Source organism: Nerophis ophidion, linkage group LG08 (assembly GCF_033978795.1).
Source record: "Nerophis ophidion isolate RoL-2023_Sa linkage group LG08, RoL_Noph_v1.0, whole genome shotgun sequence".
Taxonomy (NCBI): domain Eukaryota; kingdom Metazoa; phylum Chordata; class Actinopteri; order Syngnathiformes; family Syngnathidae; genus Nerophis; species Nerophis ophidion.
In genome coordinates, this window is record NC_084618.1 from 42,506,574 (window position 1) to 42,524,509 (window position 17,936).

General features: G+C 38.1%; 1 protein-coding gene and 20 non-coding genes across 21 annotated transcripts in view; all 21 read left to right on the forward strand.

Annotated features, from left to right (window-relative positions):
* The window catches only part of myo15b (myosin XVB), a 201,772-nt gene that overhangs the window by 75,552 nt on the left and 108,284 nt on the right, over positions 1–17,936 (forward strand). The window lies entirely within an intron of this gene.
* trnai-aau (transfer RNA isoleucine (anticodon AAU)) lies at positions 161–234 on the forward strand. Its single transcript has one exon. It is a non-coding gene; the product is annotated as a tRNA-Ile (tRNA).
* On the forward strand, positions 825–898 carry trnai-aau (transfer RNA isoleucine (anticodon AAU)). Its single transcript has one exon. It is a non-coding gene; the product is annotated as a tRNA-Ile (tRNA).
* trnai-aau (transfer RNA isoleucine (anticodon AAU)) lies at positions 1,488–1,561 on the forward strand. Its single transcript has one exon. It is a non-coding gene; the product is annotated as a tRNA-Ile (tRNA).
* Positions 2,152–2,225, forward strand: trnai-aau (transfer RNA isoleucine (anticodon AAU)). Its single transcript has one exon. It is a non-coding gene; the product is annotated as a tRNA-Ile (tRNA).
* trnai-aau (transfer RNA isoleucine (anticodon AAU)) lies at positions 3,152–3,225 on the forward strand. Its single transcript has one exon. It is a non-coding gene; the product is annotated as a tRNA-Ile (tRNA).
* On the forward strand, positions 3,816–3,889 carry trnai-aau (transfer RNA isoleucine (anticodon AAU)). Its single transcript has one exon. It is a non-coding gene; the product is annotated as a tRNA-Ile (tRNA).
* trnai-aau (transfer RNA isoleucine (anticodon AAU)) lies at positions 4,480–4,553 on the forward strand. Its single transcript has one exon. It is a non-coding gene; the product is annotated as a tRNA-Ile (tRNA).
* trnaf-aaa (transfer RNA phenylalanine (anticodon AAA)) lies at positions 5,144–5,217 on the forward strand. The gene has a single exon. It is a non-coding gene; the product is annotated as a tRNA-Phe (tRNA).
* Positions 6,135–6,208, forward strand: trnai-aau (transfer RNA isoleucine (anticodon AAU)). Its single transcript has one exon. It is a non-coding gene; the product is annotated as a tRNA-Ile (tRNA).
* On the forward strand, positions 7,453–7,526 carry trnai-aau (transfer RNA isoleucine (anticodon AAU)). Its single transcript has one exon. It is a non-coding gene; the product is annotated as a tRNA-Ile (tRNA).
* trnai-aau (transfer RNA isoleucine (anticodon AAU)) lies at positions 8,117–8,190 on the forward strand. The gene has a single exon. It is a non-coding gene; the product is annotated as a tRNA-Ile (tRNA).
* On the forward strand, positions 9,118–9,191 carry trnai-aau (transfer RNA isoleucine (anticodon AAU)). Its single transcript has one exon. It is a non-coding gene; the product is annotated as a tRNA-Ile (tRNA).
* Positions 11,097–11,170, forward strand: trnai-aau (transfer RNA isoleucine (anticodon AAU)). Its single transcript has one exon. It is a non-coding gene; the product is annotated as a tRNA-Ile (tRNA).
* trnai-aau (transfer RNA isoleucine (anticodon AAU)) lies at positions 11,759–11,832 on the forward strand. The gene has a single exon. It is a non-coding gene; the product is annotated as a tRNA-Ile (tRNA).
* Positions 12,421–12,494, forward strand: trnai-aau (transfer RNA isoleucine (anticodon AAU)). The gene has a single exon. It is a non-coding gene; the product is annotated as a tRNA-Ile (tRNA).
* trnai-aau (transfer RNA isoleucine (anticodon AAU)) lies at positions 13,085–13,158 on the forward strand. The gene has a single exon. It is a non-coding gene; the product is annotated as a tRNA-Ile (tRNA).
* On the forward strand, positions 13,749–13,822 carry trnai-aau (transfer RNA isoleucine (anticodon AAU)). Its single transcript has one exon. It is a non-coding gene; the product is annotated as a tRNA-Ile (tRNA).
* On the forward strand, positions 14,413–14,486 carry trnai-aau (transfer RNA isoleucine (anticodon AAU)). Its single transcript has one exon. It is a non-coding gene; the product is annotated as a tRNA-Ile (tRNA).
* On the forward strand, positions 15,077–15,150 carry trnai-aau (transfer RNA isoleucine (anticodon AAU)). Its single transcript has one exon. It is a non-coding gene; the product is annotated as a tRNA-Ile (tRNA).
* Positions 15,741–15,814, forward strand: trnai-aau (transfer RNA isoleucine (anticodon AAU)). The gene has a single exon. It is a non-coding gene; the product is annotated as a tRNA-Ile (tRNA).

Here is a 17,936-nt window from a genome sequence, read left to right on the forward strand (position 1 = left end):
TCACTCAATCTTGACAAACTGACAAAAACTGCCAAAGCTCTTTGGATCTTAGTTTGGGGGGACCAAAACAGATTTTTTTTTCTAGGAACTAAATGTCCTGTTCAAATCTAAATACCAAAATAATTTGAGTTGAAAATGTGAGGAAACTGTAAGAGCATGTGGCCGGTTAGCTCAGTTGGTCAGAGCGTGGTGCTAATAACGCGAAGGTCATGGGTTCAACCTCCATACGGGCCACTGGTTTCTCTTTAGATACTTTAAATTATCGATCAATATTGACTCTATGCTACTTTCTTAATACAAAAAACTCTATAGGAATGCATTTTTAGTGTGACTCGTACTTGACAAACTGACAAAAACTGCCAAACCTCTTTGGATTTTAGTTTGAGGGGACCAAAACAGTTGTTTTTTTCCCCTATCTATGAACTCAATGTCTTGTGCAAATCTAAATACCAAAAAAATTTGAGTTGGAAATATAGGGAAAGTTTGAAGGTTTGCGGAAGGCTAACGCAGTTGGTCAGAGCGTGGTGCTAATAACGTAGAGGTCATGGTTTCAATCCCCATACTGGCCACTGTATTTTCTTTAAAGAGGTTTAACTATCGATTAACAAAATTGATTCAATCCAACTTTCTCTCTGTAAAACACTGTCGGAATACATTTTTAGTGTCACTCAATCTTGACAAACTGACAAAAACTGCCAAAGCTCTTTGGATCTTAGTTTGGGGGGACCAAAACAGATTTTTTTTTCTAGGAACTAAATGTCCTGTTCAAATCCAAATACCAAAATAATTTGAGTTGAAAATGTGAGGAAACTGCAAGAACTTGTGGCCGGTTAGCTCAGTTGGTCAGAGCGTGGTGCTAATAACGCCAAGGTCATGGGTTCAACCACCATACGGGCCACTGGTTTCTCTTTAGATACTTTAAACTATCGATCAACATTGACTCTATGCTACTTTCTTCATACAAAAAACTCTATAGGAATGCATTTTTAGTGTGACTCGTACTTGACAAACTGACAAAAACTGCCAAACCTTTTTGGATTTTAGTTTGAGGAGACCAAAACAGATTTTTTTTTTCCTATCTATGAACTCAATGTCTTGTGCAAATCAAAACAGCAAAAACATTTGAGTTGAAAATGTAGGGAAAGTTTGAAGGTTTGTGGAAGCTTAACTCAGTTGGTCAGAGCGTGGTGCTAATAACGTTAGGGTCATGGTTTCAACCCCCATACTGGCCACTGTATTTTCTTTAAAGAGGTTTAACTATCGATTAACAAAATTGATTCAATCCAACTTTCTCTCTGTAAAACACTGTCGGAATACATTTTTAGTGTCACTCAATCTTGACAAACTGATAAAAACTGCCAAAGCTCTTTGGATCTTAGTTTGGGGGGACCAAAACAGATTTTTTTTTCTAGGAACTAAATGTCCTGTTCAAATCCAAATACCAAAATAATTTGAGTTGAAAATGTGAGGAAACTGTAAGGGCATGTGGCCGGTTAGCTCAGTTGGTCAGAGCGTGGTGCTAATAACACCAAGGTCATGGGTTCACCCCCCATACGGGCCACTGGTTTCTCTTTAGATACTTTAAATTATCGATCAATATTGACTCTATGCTACTTTCTTAATACAAAAAACTCTATAGGAATGCATTTTTAGTGTGACTCGTACTTGACAAACTGACAAAAACTGCCAAACCTCTTTGGATTTTAGTTTGAGGGGACCAAAACAGTTGTTTTTTTCTCCTATCTATGAACTCAATGTCTTGTGCAAATCTAAATACCAAAAAAATTTGAGTTGAAAATGTAGGGAAAGTTTGAAGGTTTGCGGAAGGCTAACGCAGTTGGTCAGAGCGTGGTGCTAATAACGTAGAGGTCATGGTTTCAATCCCCATACTGGCCACTGTATTTTCTTTAAAGAGGTTTAACTATCGATTAACAAAATTGATTCAATCCAACTTTCTCTCTGTAAAACACTGTCGGAATACATTTTTAGTGTCACTCAATCTTGACAAACCGACAAAAACTGCCAAAGCTTTTTGGATCTCAGTTTGGGGAGACCAAAACAGATTTTTTTTTCTAGGAACTCAATGTCCTGTTCAAATCCAAATACCAAAATAATTTGAGTCGAAAATGTAAGGAAATTGTAAGAGCATGTGGCCAGTTACCTCAGTTGGTCAGAGCGTGGTGCTAATAACGCCAAGGTCATGGGTTCAACCCCCATATGGGCCACTGGCTTCTCTTTAGATAGTTTAAACTATTGATCAACATTGACTCGATGTTACTTTCTTCATACAAAAAACTCGATACGAATGCATTTTTAGTGTGACTCGTACTTGACAAACTGACAAAACCTATCAAACCTTTTTGGATTTTAGTTTGAGGAGACCAAAACAGATTTTTTTTTTTCCTATCTATGAACTCAATGTCTTGCGCAAATCAAAACAGCAAAAACATTTGAGTTGAAAATGTAGGGAAAGTTTGAAGGTTTGTGGAAGCTTAACTCAGTTGGTCAGAGCGTGGTGCTAATAACGTTAAGGTCATGGTTTCAACCCTCATACTGGCCACTGTATTTTATTTAAAGAGGTTTAACTATCGATTAACAAAATTGATTCAATCCAACTTTCTCTCTGTAAAACACTGTCGGAATACATTTTTAGTGTCACTCAATCTTGACAAACTGACAAAAACTGCCAAAGCTCTTTGGATCTTGGTTTGGGGAGACCAAAACAGATTTTTTTTTTTCCTATCTATGAACTCAATGTCTTGCGCAAATCAAAACAGCAAAAACATTTGAGTTGAAAATGTAGGGAAAGTTTGAAGGTTTGTGGAAGCTTAACTCAGTTGGTCAGCGCGTGGTGCTAATAACGTTAAGGTAATGGTTTCAACCCTCATACTGGCCACTGTATTTTATTTAAAGAGGTTTAACTATCGATTAACAAAATTGATTCAATCCAACTTTCTCTCTGTAAAACACTGTCGGAATACATTTTTAGTGTCACTCAATCTTGACAAACCGACAAAAACTGCCAAAGCTTTTTGGATCTCAGTTTGGGGAGACCAAAACAGATTTTTTTTTCTAGGAACTAAATGTCCTGTTCAAATCCAAATACCAAAATAATTTGAGTTGAAAATGTGAGGAAACTGTAAGAGCATGTGGCCGGTTAGCTCAGTTGGTCAGAGCGTGGTGCTAATAACGCCAAGGTCATGGGTTCAACCTCCATACGGGCCACTGGTTTCTCTTTAGATACTTTAAATTATCGATCAATATTGACTCTATGCTACTTTCTTAATACAAAAAACTCTATAGGAATGCATTTTTAGTGTGACTCGTACTTGACAAACTGACAAAAACTGCCAAACCTCTTTGGATTTTAGTTTGAGGGGACCAAAACAGTTGTTTTTTTCTCCTATCTATGAACTCAATGTCTTGTGCAAATCTAAATACCAAAAAAATTTGAGTTGAAAAAATAGGGAAAGTTTGAAGGTTTGCGGAAGGCTAACGCAGTTGGTCAGAGCGTGGTGCTAATAACGTAGAGGTCATGGTTTCAATCCCCATACTGGCCACTGTATTTTCTTTAAAGAGGTTTAACTATCGATTAACAAAATTGATTCAATCCAACTTTCTCTCTGTAAAACACTGTCGGAATACATTTTTAGTGTCACTCAATCTTGACAAACCGACAAAAACTGCCAGAGCTCTTTGGATCTCAGTTTGGGGGGACCAAAACAGATTTTTTTTTCTAGGAACTCAATGTCCTGTTCAAATCCAAATACCAAAATAATTTGAGTCGAAAATGTAAGGAAATTGTAAGAGAATGTGGCCGGTTAGCTCAGTTGGTCAGAGCGTGGTGCTAATAACGCCAAGGTCATGGGTTCAACTCCCATACGGGCCACTGGTTTCTCTTTAGATAGTTTAAACTATTGATCAACATTGACTCGATGTTACTTTCTTCAAACAAAAAACTCGATACGAATGCATTTTTAGTGTGACTCGTACTTGACAAACTGACAAAACCTGCCAAACCTTTTTGGATTTTAGTTTGAGGAGACCAAAACAGATTTTTTTTTTTCCTATCTATGAACTCAATGTCTTGTGCTTATCAAAACAGCAAAAACATTTGAGTTGAAAATGTAGGGAAAGTTTGAAGGTTTGTGGAAGCTTAACTCAGTTGGTCAGAGCGTGGTGCTAATAACGTTAAGGTCATGGTTTCAACCCCCATACTGGCCACTGTATTTTCTTTAAAGAGGTTTAACTATCGATTAACAAAATTGATTCAATCCAACTTTCTCTCTGTAAAACACTGTCGGAATACATTTTTAGTGTCACTCAATCTTGACAAACTGACAAAAACTGCCAAAGCTCTTTGGATCTTAGTTTGGGGGGACCAAAACAGATTTTTTTTTCTAGGAACTAAATGTCCTGTTCAAATCCAAATACCAAAATAATTTGAGTCGAAAATGTGAGGAAACTGTAAGAACTTGTGGCCGGTTAGCTCAGTTGGTCAGAGCGTGGTGCTAATAACGCCAAGGTCATGGGTTCAACCACCATACGGGCCACTGGTTTCTCTTTAGATACTTTAAACTATCGATCAACATTGACTCTATGCTACTTTCTTCATACAAAAAACTCTATAGGAATGCATTTTTAGTGTGACTCGTACTTGACAAACTGACAAAAACTGCCAAACCTTTTTGGATTTTAGTTTGAGGAGACCAAAACAGATTTTTTTTTTTCCTATCTATGAACTCAATGTCTTGTGCAAATCAAAACAGCAAAAACATTTGAGTTGAAAATGTAGGGAAAGTTTGCAGGTTTGTGGAAGCTTAACTCAGTTGGTCAGAGCGTGGTGCTAATAACGTTAGGGTCATGGTTTCAACCCCCATACTGGCCACTGTATTTTCTTTAAAGAGGTTTAACTATCGATTAACAAAATTGATTCAATCCAACTTTCTCTCTGTAAAACACTGTCGGAATACATTTTTAGTGTCACTCTATCTTGACAAACTGACAAAAACTGCCAAAGCTCTTTGGATCTTAGTTTGGGGGGACCAAAACAGATTCTTTTTTCTAGGAACTAAATGTCCTGTTCAAATCCAAATACCAAAATAATTTGTGTTGTAAATGTGCGGAAACTGTAAGAGCTTGTGGCCGGTTAGCTCAGTTGGTCAGAGCGTGGTGCTAAAAACGCCAAGGTCATGGGTTCAACCCCATTATGGGCCACTGGTTTCTCTTTAGATACTTTAAACTATCGATCAATATTGACTCTATGCTACTTTCTTCATACAAAAAACTCTATAGGAATGCATTTTTAGTGTGACTCGTACTTGACAAACTGACAAAAACTGCCAAACCTCTTTGGATTTTAGTTTGAGGAGACCAAAACAGTTTTTTTTTTCTCTTATCTATGAACTCAATGTCTTGTGCAAATCTAAATACCCAAAAAATTTGAGTTGAAAATGTAGGGAAAGTTTGAAGGTTTGTGGAAGGTTATCTCATTTGGTCAGAGCGTGGTGCTAATAAGGTTAAGGTCATGGTTTCAACCCCCATACTGGCCACTGTATTTTCTTTAAAGAGGTTTAACTATCGATTAACAACATTGATTCAATCCAACTTTCTCTCTGTAAAACACTGTCGGAATACATTTTTAGTGTCACTCAATCTTGACAAACTGACAAAAACTACCAAAGCTCTTTGGATCTTAGTTTGGGGAGACCAAAACAGATTTTTTTTTTCCTATCTATAAACTCAATGTCTTGTGCAAATCTAATTACCAAAAAAATTTGAGTTGAAAATGTAGGGAAGGTTTGTGGAAGGTTAACTCAGTTGGTCAGAGCGTGGTGCTTATAACGTTAAGGTCATGGTTTCAACCCCTATTCTGGCCACTGTATTTTCTTTAAAGAGGTTTAACTATCGATTAACAACATTGATTCAATCCAACTTTCTGTCTGTAAAACACTGTCGGAATACATTTTTAGTGTCACTCAATCTTGAAAAACCGACAACAACTGCCAAAGCTCTTTGGATCTTAGTTTGGGGAGACGAAAACAGATTTTTTTTTCTAGGAACTCAATGTCCTGTTCAAATCTAAATACCAAAATAATTTGAGTTGAAAATGTAAGGAAATTATGAAAGCAAGTGGCCGGTTAGCTCAGTTGGTCAGAGCGTGGTGCTAATAATGCCAAGGTCATGGGTTCAACCCCCATACGGGCCACTGGTTCTTCTTTAGATAGTTTAAATTATCGATCAACATTGACTCTATGCTACTTTCTTCATACAAAAAACTCTATAGGAATGCATTTTTAGTGTGACTCGTACTTGACAAACTGACAAAAACTGCCAAACCTCTTTGGATTTTAGTTTGAGGAGACCAAAGCAGATTTTTTTTCCCTATCCATCAACTCAATGTCTTGTGCAAATCAAAATAGCAAAACAATTTGAGTTGAAAATGTAGGGAAAGGTCGAAGGTTTGTGGAAGGTTAACTCAGTTGATCAGAGTGTGGTGCTAATAACGTTAAGGTCATGGTTTCAATTCCCATACTGAGCACTGTGTTTTCTTTAAAGAGGTTTAACTATCGATTAACAAAATTGATGCAATCCAACTTTCTCTCTGTAAAACACTGTCGGAATACATTTTTAGTGTCACTCAATCTTGACAAACTGACAAAAACTGCCAAAGCTCTTTGGATCTTAGTTTGGGGAGACCAAAACAGATTTTTTTTTCTAGGAACTCAATGTCCTGTTCAAATCCAAATACCAAAATAATTTGAGTTGAAAATGTAAGGAAATTATAAGAGCATGTGGCCAGTAAACTCAGTTGGTCAGAGCGTGGTGCTAATAACGCCAAGGTCATGGGTTCAACCACTGGCCACTGGTTTCTCTTTAGATAGTTTAAACTATCGATCAATATTGACTCTATGTTACTTTTTTCATGCAAAAAACTCTATAGGAATGCATTTTTAATGTGACTCGTACTTGACAAACTGACAAATACTGCCAAACTTCTTTGTATTTTAGTTTGAGGAGACCAAAACAGATTTTTTTCCCCTATATATCAACTCAATGTCTTGTGCAAATCTAAATACCAAAAAAATTTGAGTTGAAAATGTAGGGAAAGTTTGAAGGTTTGTGGAAGCTTAACTCAGTTGGTCAGAGCGCTGTGCAAATAACATTAAGGTCATGGTTTCAACCCCCACACTGGCCACTGTATTTTCTTTAAAGAGGTTTAATTATCGATTAACAAAATGGATTCAATCCAACTTTCTGTCTGTAAAACACTTTCGGAATACATTTTAGTGTCACTCAATCTTGACAATCCGACAAAAACTGCCAAAGCTCTTTGGATCTTAGTTTGGGTAGACCAAAACAGATTTATTTTTCTAGGAACTCAATGTCCTGTTCAAATCTAAATACCAAAATAATTTGAGTTGAAAATGTAAGGAAATTCTAAGAACATGTGGCCGGTTAGCTCAGTTGGTCAGAGCGTGGTGCTAATAACGCCAAGGTCATGGGTTCAACCCCCATACGGGCCACTGGTTTCTCTTTAGATAGTTTAAACTATCGATCAACATTGACTCTATGCTACTTTCTTAATACAAAAAACTCTATAGGAATGCATTTTTTGTGTGACTCGTACTTGACAAACTGACAAAAACTGCCAAACCTCTTTGGATTTTAGTTTGAGGGGACCAAAACAGTTGTTTTGTTCTCCTATCTATGAACTCAATGTCTTGTGCAAATCTAAATACCAAAAAAATTTGAGTTGAAAATGTAGGGAAAGTTTGAAGGTTTGCGGAAGGCTAACGCAGTTGGTCAGAGCGTGGTGCTAATAATGTAGAGGTCATGGTTTCAATCCCCATACTGGCCACTGTATTTTCTTTAAAGAGGTTTAACTATCGATTAACACAATTGATTCAATCCAACTTTCTCTCTGTAAAACACTGTCGGAATACATTTTTTGTGTCACTCAATCTTGACAAACCGACAAAAACTGCCAAAGCTCTTTGGATCTCAGTTTGGGGAGACCAAAACAGATTTTTTTTTCTAGGAACTCAATGTCCTGTTCAAATCCAAATACCAAAATAATTTGAGTCGAAAATGTAGGGAAATTGTAAGAGCATGTGGCCGGTTAGCTCAGTTGGTCAGAGCGTGGTGCTAATAACGCCAAGGTCATGGGTTCAACCCCCATACGGGCCACTGGTTTCACTTTAGATAGTTTAAACTATTGATCAACATTGACTCGATGTTACTTTCTTCATACAAAAAACTCGATACGAATGCATTTTTAGTGTGACTCGTACTTGACAAACTGACAAAACCTGCCAAACCTTTTTGGATTTTAGTTTGAGGAGACCAAAACAGATTTTTTTTTTTCCTATCTATGAACTCAATGTCTTGTGCAAATCAAAACAGCAAAAACATTTGAGTTGAAAATGTAGGGAAAGTTTGAAGGTTTGTGGAAGCTTAACTCAGTTGGTCAGAGCGTGGTGCTAATAACGTTAAGGTCATGGTTTCAACCCCCATACTGGCCACTGTATTTTCTTTAAAGAGGTTTAACTATCGATTAACAAAATTGATTCAATCCAACTTTCTCTCTGTAAAACACTGTCGGAATACATTTTTAGTGTCACTCAATCTTGACAAACTGACAAAAACTGCCAAAGCTCTTTGGATCTTAGTTTGGGGGGACCAAAACAGATTTTTTTTTTTTCCTGTCTATGAACTCAATGTCTTGTGCAAATCAAAACAGCAAAAACATTTGAGTTGAAAATGTAGGGAAAGTTTGAAGGTTTGTGGAAGCTTAACTCAGTTGGTCAGAGCGTGGTGCTAATAACGTTAAGGTCATGGTTTCAACCCCCATACTGGCCACTGTATTTTCTTTAAAGAGGTTTAACTATCGATTAACAAAATTGATTCAATCCAACTTTCTCTCTGTAAAACACTGTCGGAATACATTTTTTGTGTCACTCAATCTTGACAAACCGACAAAAACTGCCAAAGCTCTTTGGATCTCAGTTTGGGGAGACCAAAACAGATTTTTTTTTCTAGGAACTAAATGTCCTGTTCAAATCCAAATACCAAAATAATTTGAGTTGAAAATGTGAGGAAACTGTAAGAGCTTGTGGCCGGTTAGCTCAGTTGGTCAGAGCGTGGTGCTAATAACGCCAAGGTCATGGGTTCAACCACCATACAGGCCCCTGGTTTCTCTTTAGATACTTTAAACTATCGATCAACATTGACTCTATGCTACTTTCTTCATACAAAAAACTCTATAGGAATGCATTTTTAGTGTGACTCGTACTTGACAAACTGACAAAAACTGCCAAACCTTTTTGGATTTTAGTTTGAGGAGACCAAAACAGATTTTTTTTTTTCCTGTCTATGAACTCAATGTCTTGTGCAAATCAAAACAGCAAAAACATTTGAGTTGAAAATGTAGGGAAAGTTTGAAGGTTTGTGGAAGCTTAACTCAGTTGGTCAGAGCGTGGTGCTAATAACGTTAAGGTCATGGTTTCAACCCCCATACTGGCCACTGTATTTTCTTTAAAGAGGTTTAACTATCGATTAACCAAATTGATTCAATCCAACTTTCTCTCTGTAAAACACTGTCGGAATACCGTTTTAGTGTCACTCTATCTTGACAAACTGACAAAAACTGCCAAAGCTCTTTGGATCTTAGTTTGGGGGGACCAAAACAGATTTTTTTTTCTAGGAACTCAATGTCCTGTTCAAATCCAAATACCAAAATAATTTGAGTTGAAAATGTGAGGAAACTGTAAGAGCTTGTGGCCGGTTAGCTCAGTTGGTCAGAGCGTGGTGCTAATAACGCCAAGGTCATGTCTTCAACCGCCATACGGGCCACTGGTTTCTCTTTAGATACTTTAAACTATCGATCAACATTGACTCTATGCTACTTTCTTAATACAAAAAACTCTATAGGAATGCATTTTTAGTGTGACTCGTACTTGACAAACTGACAAAAACTGCCAAACCTTTTTGGATTTTAGTTTGAGGAGACCAAAACAGATTTTTTTTTCCTGTCTATGAACTCAATGTCTTGTGCAAATCAAAACAGCAAAAACATTTGAGTTGAAAATGTAGGGAAAGTTTGAAGGTTTGTGGAAGCTTAACTCAGTTGGTCAGAGCGTGGTGCTAATAACGTTGAGGTCATGGTTTCAACCCCCATACTGGCCACTGTATTTTCTTTAAAGAGGATTAACAAAATTGATTCAATCCAACTTTCTCTCTGTAAAACACTGTCGGAATACATTTTTAGTGTCACTCAATCTTGACAAACTGACAAAAACTGCCAAAGCTCTTTGGATCTTAGTTTGGGGGGACCAAAACAGATTTTTTTTTCTAGGAACTAAATGTCCTGTTCAAATCCAAATACCAAAATAATTTGAGTTGAAAATGTGAGGAAACAGTAAGAGCATGTACCTGGTTAGCTCAGTTGGTCAGAGCGTGGTGCTAATAACGCCAAGGTCATGGGTTCAACCTCCATACGGGCCACTGGTTTCTCTTTAGATACTTTAAATTATCGATCAATATTGACTCTATGCTACTTTCGTAATACAAAAAACTCTATAGGAATGCATTTTTAGTGTGACTCGTACTTGACGAACTGACAAAAACTGCCAAACCTCTTTGGATTTTAGTTTGAGGGGACCAAAACAGTTGTTTTTTTCTCCTATCTATGAACTCAATGTCTTGTGCAAATCTAAATACCAAAAAAATTGGAGTTGAAAATGTAGGGACAGTTTGAAGGTTTGCGGAAGGCTAACGCAGTTGGTCAGAGCGTGGTGCTAATAACGTAGAGGTCATGGTTTCAATCCCCATACTGGCCACTGTATTTTCTTTAAAGAGGTTTAACTATCGATTAACAAAATTGATTCAATCCAACTTTCTCTCTGTAAAACACTGTCGGAATACATTTTTAGTGTCACTCAATCTTGACAAACCGACAAAAACTGCCAAAGCTCTTTGGATCTCAGTTTGGGGAGACCAAAACAGATTTTTTTTTCTAGGAACTCAATGTCCTGTTCAAATCCAAATACCAAAATAATTTGAGTCGAAAATGTAAGGAAATTGTAAGAGCATGTGGCCGGTTAGCTCAGTTGGTCAGAGCGTGGTGCTAATAACGCCAAGGTCATGGGTTCAACCCCCATACGGGCCACTGGTTTCTCTTTAGATTGTTTAAACTATTGATCAACATTGACTCGATGTTACTTTCTTCAAACAAAAAACTCGATACGAATGCATTTTTAGTGTGACTCGTACTTGACAAACTGACAAAACCTGCCAAACCTTTTTGGATTTTAGTTTGAGGAGACCAAAACAGATTTTTTTTTTTCCTATCTATGAACTCAATGTCTTGTGCAAATCAAAACAGCAAAAACATTTGAGTTGAAAATGTAGGGAAAGTTTGAAGGTTTGGAAGCTTAACTCAGTTGGTCAGAGCGTGGTGCTAATAACGTTAAGGTCATGGTTTCAACCCCCATACTGGCCACTGTATTTTCTTTAAAGATGTTTAACTATCGATTAACCAAATTGATTCAATCCAACTTTCTCTCTGTAAAACACTGTCGGAATACATTTTTATTGTCACTCTATCTTGACAAACTGACAAAAACTGCCAAAGCTCTTTGGATCTTAGTTTGGGGGGACCAAAACAGATTTTTTTTTCTAGGAACTAAATGTCCTGTTCAAATCCAAATCCCAAAATAATTTGAGTTGAAAATGTGAGGAAACTGTAAGAGCTTGTGGCCGGTTAGCTCAGTTGGTCAGAGCGTGGTGCTAATAACGCCAAGGTCATGGGTTCAACCACCATACGGGCCACTGGTTTCTCTTTAGATACTTTAAACTATCGATCAACATTGACTCTATGCTACTTTCTTAATACAAAAAACTCTATAGGAATGCATTTTTAGTGTGACTCGTACTTGACAAACTGACAAAAACTGCCAAACCTTTTTGGATTTTAGTTTGAGGAGACCAAAACAGATTTTTTTTTTCCTATCTATGAACTCAATGTCTTGTGCAAATCAAAACAGCAAAAACATTTGAGTTGAAAATGTAGGGAAAGTTTGAAGGTTTGTGGAAGCTTAACTCAGTTGGTCAGAGCGTGGTGCTAATAACGTTAGGGTCAAGGTTTCAACCCCCATACTGGCCACTGTATTTTCTTTAAAGAGGTTTAACTATCGATTAACAAAATTGATTCAATCCAACTTTCTCTCTGTAAAACACTGTCGGAATACATTTTTAGTGTCACTCAATCTTGACAAACTGACAAAAACTGCCAAAGCTCTTTGGATCTTAGTTTGGGGGGACCAAAACAGATTTTTTTTCTAGGAACTAAATGTCCTGTTCAAATCCAAATACCAAAATAATTTGAGTTGAAAATGTGAGGAAACTGTAAGAGCATGTGGCCGGTTAGCTCAGTTGGTCAGAGCGTGGTGCTAATAACGCCAAGGCCATGGGTTCAACCCCCATACGGGCCACTGGTTTCTCTTTGGATACTTTAAATTATCGATCAATATTGACTCTATGCTACTTTCTTAATACAAAAAACTCTATAGGAATGCATTTTTAGTGTGACTCGTACTTGACAAACTGACAAAAACTGCCAAACCTCTTTGGATTTTAGTTTGAGGGGACCAAAACAGTTGTTTTTTTCTCCTATCTATGAACTCAATGTCTTGTGCAAATCTAAATACCAAAAAAATTTGAGTTGAAAATGTAGGGAAAGTTTGAAGGTTTGCGGAAGGCTAACGCAGTTGATCAGAGCGTGGTGCTAATAACGTAGAGGTCATGGTTTCAATCCCCATACTGGCCACTGTATTTTCTTTAAAGAGGTTTAACTATCGATTAACAAAATTGATTCAATCCAACTTTCTCTCTGTAAAACACTGTCGGAATACATTTTTAGTGTCACTCAATCTTGACAAACCGACAAAAACTGCCAAAGCTCTTTGGATCTCAGTTTGGGGAGACCAAAACAGATTTTTTTTTCTAGGAACTCAATGTCCTGTTCAAATCCAAATACCAAAATAATTTGAGTCGAAAATGTAAGCAAATTGTAAGAGCATGTGGCCGGTTAGCTCAGTTGGTCAGAGCGTGGTGCTAATAACGCCAAGGTCATGGGTTGAACCCCCATATGGGCCACTGGTTTCTCTTTAGATAGTTTAAACTATTGATCAACATTGACTCGATGTTACTTTCTTCATACAAAAAACTCGATACGAATGCATTTTTAGTGTGACTCGTACTTGACAAACTGACAAAAACTGCCAAACCTTTTTGGATTTTAGTTTGAGGAGACCAAAACAGATTTTTTTTTTTCCTATCTATGAACTCAATGTCTTGTGCAAATCAAAACAGCAAAAACATTTGAGTTGAAAATGTAGGGAAAGTTTGAAGGTTTGTGGAAGCTTAACTCAGTTGGTCAGAGCGTGGTGCTAATAACGTTAAGGTCATGGTTTCAACCCCCATACTGGCCACTGTATTTTCTTTAAAGAGGTTTAACTATCGATTAACACAATTGATTCAATCCAACTTTCTCTCTGTAAAACACTGTCGGAATACATTTTTAGTGTCACTCAATCTTGACAAACTGACAAAAACTGCCAAAGCTCTTTGGATCTCAGTTTGGGGAGACCAAAACAGATTTTTTTTTCTAGGAACTCAATGTCCTGTTCAAATCCAAATACCAAAATAATTTGAGTTGAAAATGTGAGGAAACTGTAAGAGCATGTGGCCGGTTAGCTCAGTCGGTCAGAGCGTGGTGCTAATAACGCCAAGGTCATGGGTTCAACCCCCATACGGGCCACTGGTTTCTCTTTAGATACTTTAAATTATCGATCGATATTGACTCTATGCTACTTTCTTAATACAAAAAACTCTATAGGAATGCATTTTTAGTGTGACTCGTACTTGACAAACTGACAAAAACTGCCAAACCTCTTTGGATTTTAGTTTGAGGGGACCAAAACAGTTGTTTTTTTCTCCTATCTATGAACTCAATGTCTTGTGCAAATCTAAATACCAAAAAAATTTGAGTAGAAAATGTAGGGAAAGTTTGAAGGTTTGCGGAAGGCTAACGCAGTTAGTCAGAGCGTGGTGCTAATAACGTAGAGGTCATGGTTTCAATCCCCATACTGGCCACTGTATTTTCTTTAAAGAGGTTTAACTATCGATTAACAAAATTGATTCAATCCAACTTTCTCTCTGTAAAACACTGTCGGAATACATTTTTAGTGTCACTCAATCTTGACAAACCGACAAAAACTGCCAAAGCTTTTTGGATCTCAGTTTGGGGAGACCAAAACAGATTTTTTTTTCTAGGAACTCAATGTCCTGTTCAAATCCAAATACCAAAATAATTTGAGTCGAAAATGTAAGGAAATTGTAAGAGCATGTGGCCGGTTAGCTCAGTTGGTCAGAGCGTGGTGCTAATAACGCCAAGGTCATGGGTTCAACCCCCATATGGGCCACTGGCTTCTCTTTAGATAGTTTAAACTATTGATCAACATTGACTCGATGTTACTTTCTTCATACAAAAAACTCGATACGAATGCATTTTTAGTGTGACTCGTACTTGACAAACTGACAAAACCTGCCAAACCTTTTTGGATTTTAGTTTGAGGAGACCAAAACAGATTTTTTTTTTTCCTATCTATGAACTCAATGTCTTGTGCAAATCAAAACAGCAAAAACATTTGAGTTGAAAATGTAGGGAAAGTTTGAAGGTTTGTGGAAGCTTAACTCAGTTGGTCAGAGCGTGGTGCTAATAACGTTAAGGTCATGGTTTCAACCCCCATACTGGCCACTGTATTTTCTTTAAAGAGGTTTAACTATCGATTAACAAAATTGATTCAATCCAACTTTCTGTCTGTAAAACACTGTCGGAATACATTTTTAGTGTCACTCAATCTTGACAAACTGACAAAAACTGCCAAAGCTCTTTGGATCTTAGTTTGGGGGGACCAAAACAGATTTTTTTTTCTAGGAACTAAATGTCCTGTTCAAATCCAAATACCAAAATAATTTGAGTTGAAAATGTGAGGAAACTGTAAGAGCATGTGGCCGGTTAGCTCAGTTGGCCAGAGCGTGGTGCTAATAACGCCAAGTTCATGAGTTCAACCCCCATACGGGCCACTGGTTTCTCTTTAGATACTTTAAATTATCGATCAATATTGACTCTATGCTACTTTCTTAATACAAAAAACTCTATAGGAATGCATTTTTAGTGTGACTCGTACTTGACAAACTGACAAAAACTGCCAAACCTCTTTGGATTTTAGTTTGAGGGGACCAAAACAGTTGTTTTTTTCTCCTATCTATGAACTCAATGTCTTGTGCAAATCTAAATACCAAAAAAATTTGAGTTGAAAATGTAGGGAAAGTTTGAAGGTTTGCGGAAGGCTAACGCAGTTGGTCAGAGCGTGGTGCTAATAACGTAGAGGTCATGGTTTCAATCCCCATACTGGCCACTGTATTTTCTTTAAAGAGGTTTAATTATCGATTAACAAAATTGATTCAATCCAACTTTCTCTCTGTAAAACACTGTCGGAATACATTTTTAGTGTCACTCAATCTTGACAAACCGACAAAAACTGCCAAAGCTCTTTGGATCTCGGTTTGGGGAGACCAAAACAGATTTTTTTTTCTAGGAACTCAATGTCCTGTTCAAATCCAAATACCAAAATAATTTGAGTCGAAAATGTAAGGAAATTGTAAGAGCATGTGGCCGGTTAGCTCAGTTGGTCAGAGCGTGGTGCTAATAACGCCAAGGTCATGGGTTCAACCCCCATACGGGCCACTGGTTTCTCTTTAGATAGTTTAAACTATTGATCAACATTGACTCGATGTTACTTTCTTCATACAAAAAACTCGATACGAATGCATTTTTATCAATCAATCAATCAATGTTTACTTATATAGCCCTAAATCACTAGTGTCTCAAAGGGCTGCACAAACCACCACGACATCCTCGGTAGGAAAACTCACACCCAGTGGGACATTAGTGACAATAATGACCCAGTGGGACGTCGGTGACAATGATGACTATGAGAACCTTAGAGAGGAGGAAAGCAATGGATGTCGAGCGGGTCTAACATGATACTGTGAAAGTTCAATCCACAATGGATACAACACAGTCGCGAGAGTCCAGTCCAAAGAGGATCCAAGACACAGCAGCGAGAGTCCCGTTCACAGCGGAGCCAGCAGGAAACCATCCCAAGCGTAGGCGGACCAGCAGCGCAGAGATGTCCCCAGCCGATACACAGGCGAGCAGTACATGGCCACCGGATCGGACCGGACCCCCTCCACACGGGAGAGTGGGACATAGAAGAAAAAGAAAAGAAACGGCAGATCAACTGGTCTAAAAAGGGAGTCTATTTAAAGGCTAGAGTATACAAATGAGTTTTAAGGTGAGACTTAAATGCTTCTACTGAGGTGGCATCGCGAACTGTTACCGGGAGGGCATTCCAGAGTACTGGAGCCCGAACGGAAAATGCTCTATAGCCCGCAGACTTTTTTTGGGCTTTGGGAATCACTAATAAGCCGGAGTCCTTTGAACGCAGATTTCTTGCCGGGACATATGGTACAATACAATCGGCAAGATAAGATGGAGCTAGACCGTGTAGTATTTTATACGTAAGTAGTAAAACCTTAAAGTCACATCTTAAGTGCACAGGAAGCCAGTGCAGGTGAGCCAGTACAGGCGTAATGTGATCAAACTTTCTTGTTCTTGTCAAAAGTCTAGCAGCCGCATTTTGTACCAACTGTAATCTTTTAATGCTAGACATGGGGAGACCCGAAAATAATACGTTACAGTAGTCGAGGCGAGACGTAACAAACGCATGGATAATGATCTCAGCGTCTTTAGTGGACAGAATGGAGCGAATTTTAGCGATATTACGGAGATGAAAGAAGGCCGTTTTAGTAACGCTTTTAATGTGTGCCTCAAAGGAGAGAATTGGGTCGAAGATAACACCCAGATTCTTTACCGTGTCGCCTTGTTTAATTGTTTGGTTGTCAAATGTTAGAGTTGTATTATTAAATAGAGTTCGGTGTCTAGCAGGACCGATAATCAGCATTTCCGTTTTTTTGGCGTTGAGTTGCAAAAAGTTAGCGGACATCCATTGTTTAATTTCATTAAGACACGCCTCCAGCTGACTACAATCCGGCGTGTTGGTCAGCTTTAGGGGCATGTAGAGTTGGGTGTCATCAGCATAACAGTGAAAGCTAATACCGTATTTGCGTATGATGTCACCTAGCGGCAGCATGTAGATGCTGAAGAGTGCAGGGCCAAGGACCGAACCCTGGGGAACTCCACACGTTACCTTAACGTAGTCCGAGGTCACATTGTTATGGGAGACACACTGCATCCTATCAGTAAGATAAGAGTTAAACCAAGACAGGGCTAAGTCTGACATACCAATTCGTGTTTTGATACGTTCTAATAAAATATTATGATCGACGGTATCGAAAGCAGCGCTAAGATCGAGGAGCAGCAACATAGATGACGCATCAGAATCCATCGTTAGCAATAGATCATTAGTAATTTTTGCGAGGGCTGTCTCCGTGGAGTGATTTGCCCTGAAACCGGATTGAAAGGTTTCACATAGATTGTTAGACGCTAAGTGTTCATTTAACTGCTCCGCAACAATTTTTTCAAGGATTTTTGAAATAAAGGGAAGGTGAGACACCGGTCGGTAGTTTACCATGAGGTCAGGATCGAGGTTAGGTCTTTTAAGAAGAGGATGAATAACCGCTTTTTTGAATGCTAGGGGAACAGTGCCCGAGGAGAGTGATAAGTTTATAATATTTAGCACTGATGGACCTAATAATACAAAGAGCTCCTTGATCAGTTTCCCAGGAAGAGGGTCAAGTAAACATGTTGTCTGTTTTATTCCATTTACACGTTGTAACAATTCCTC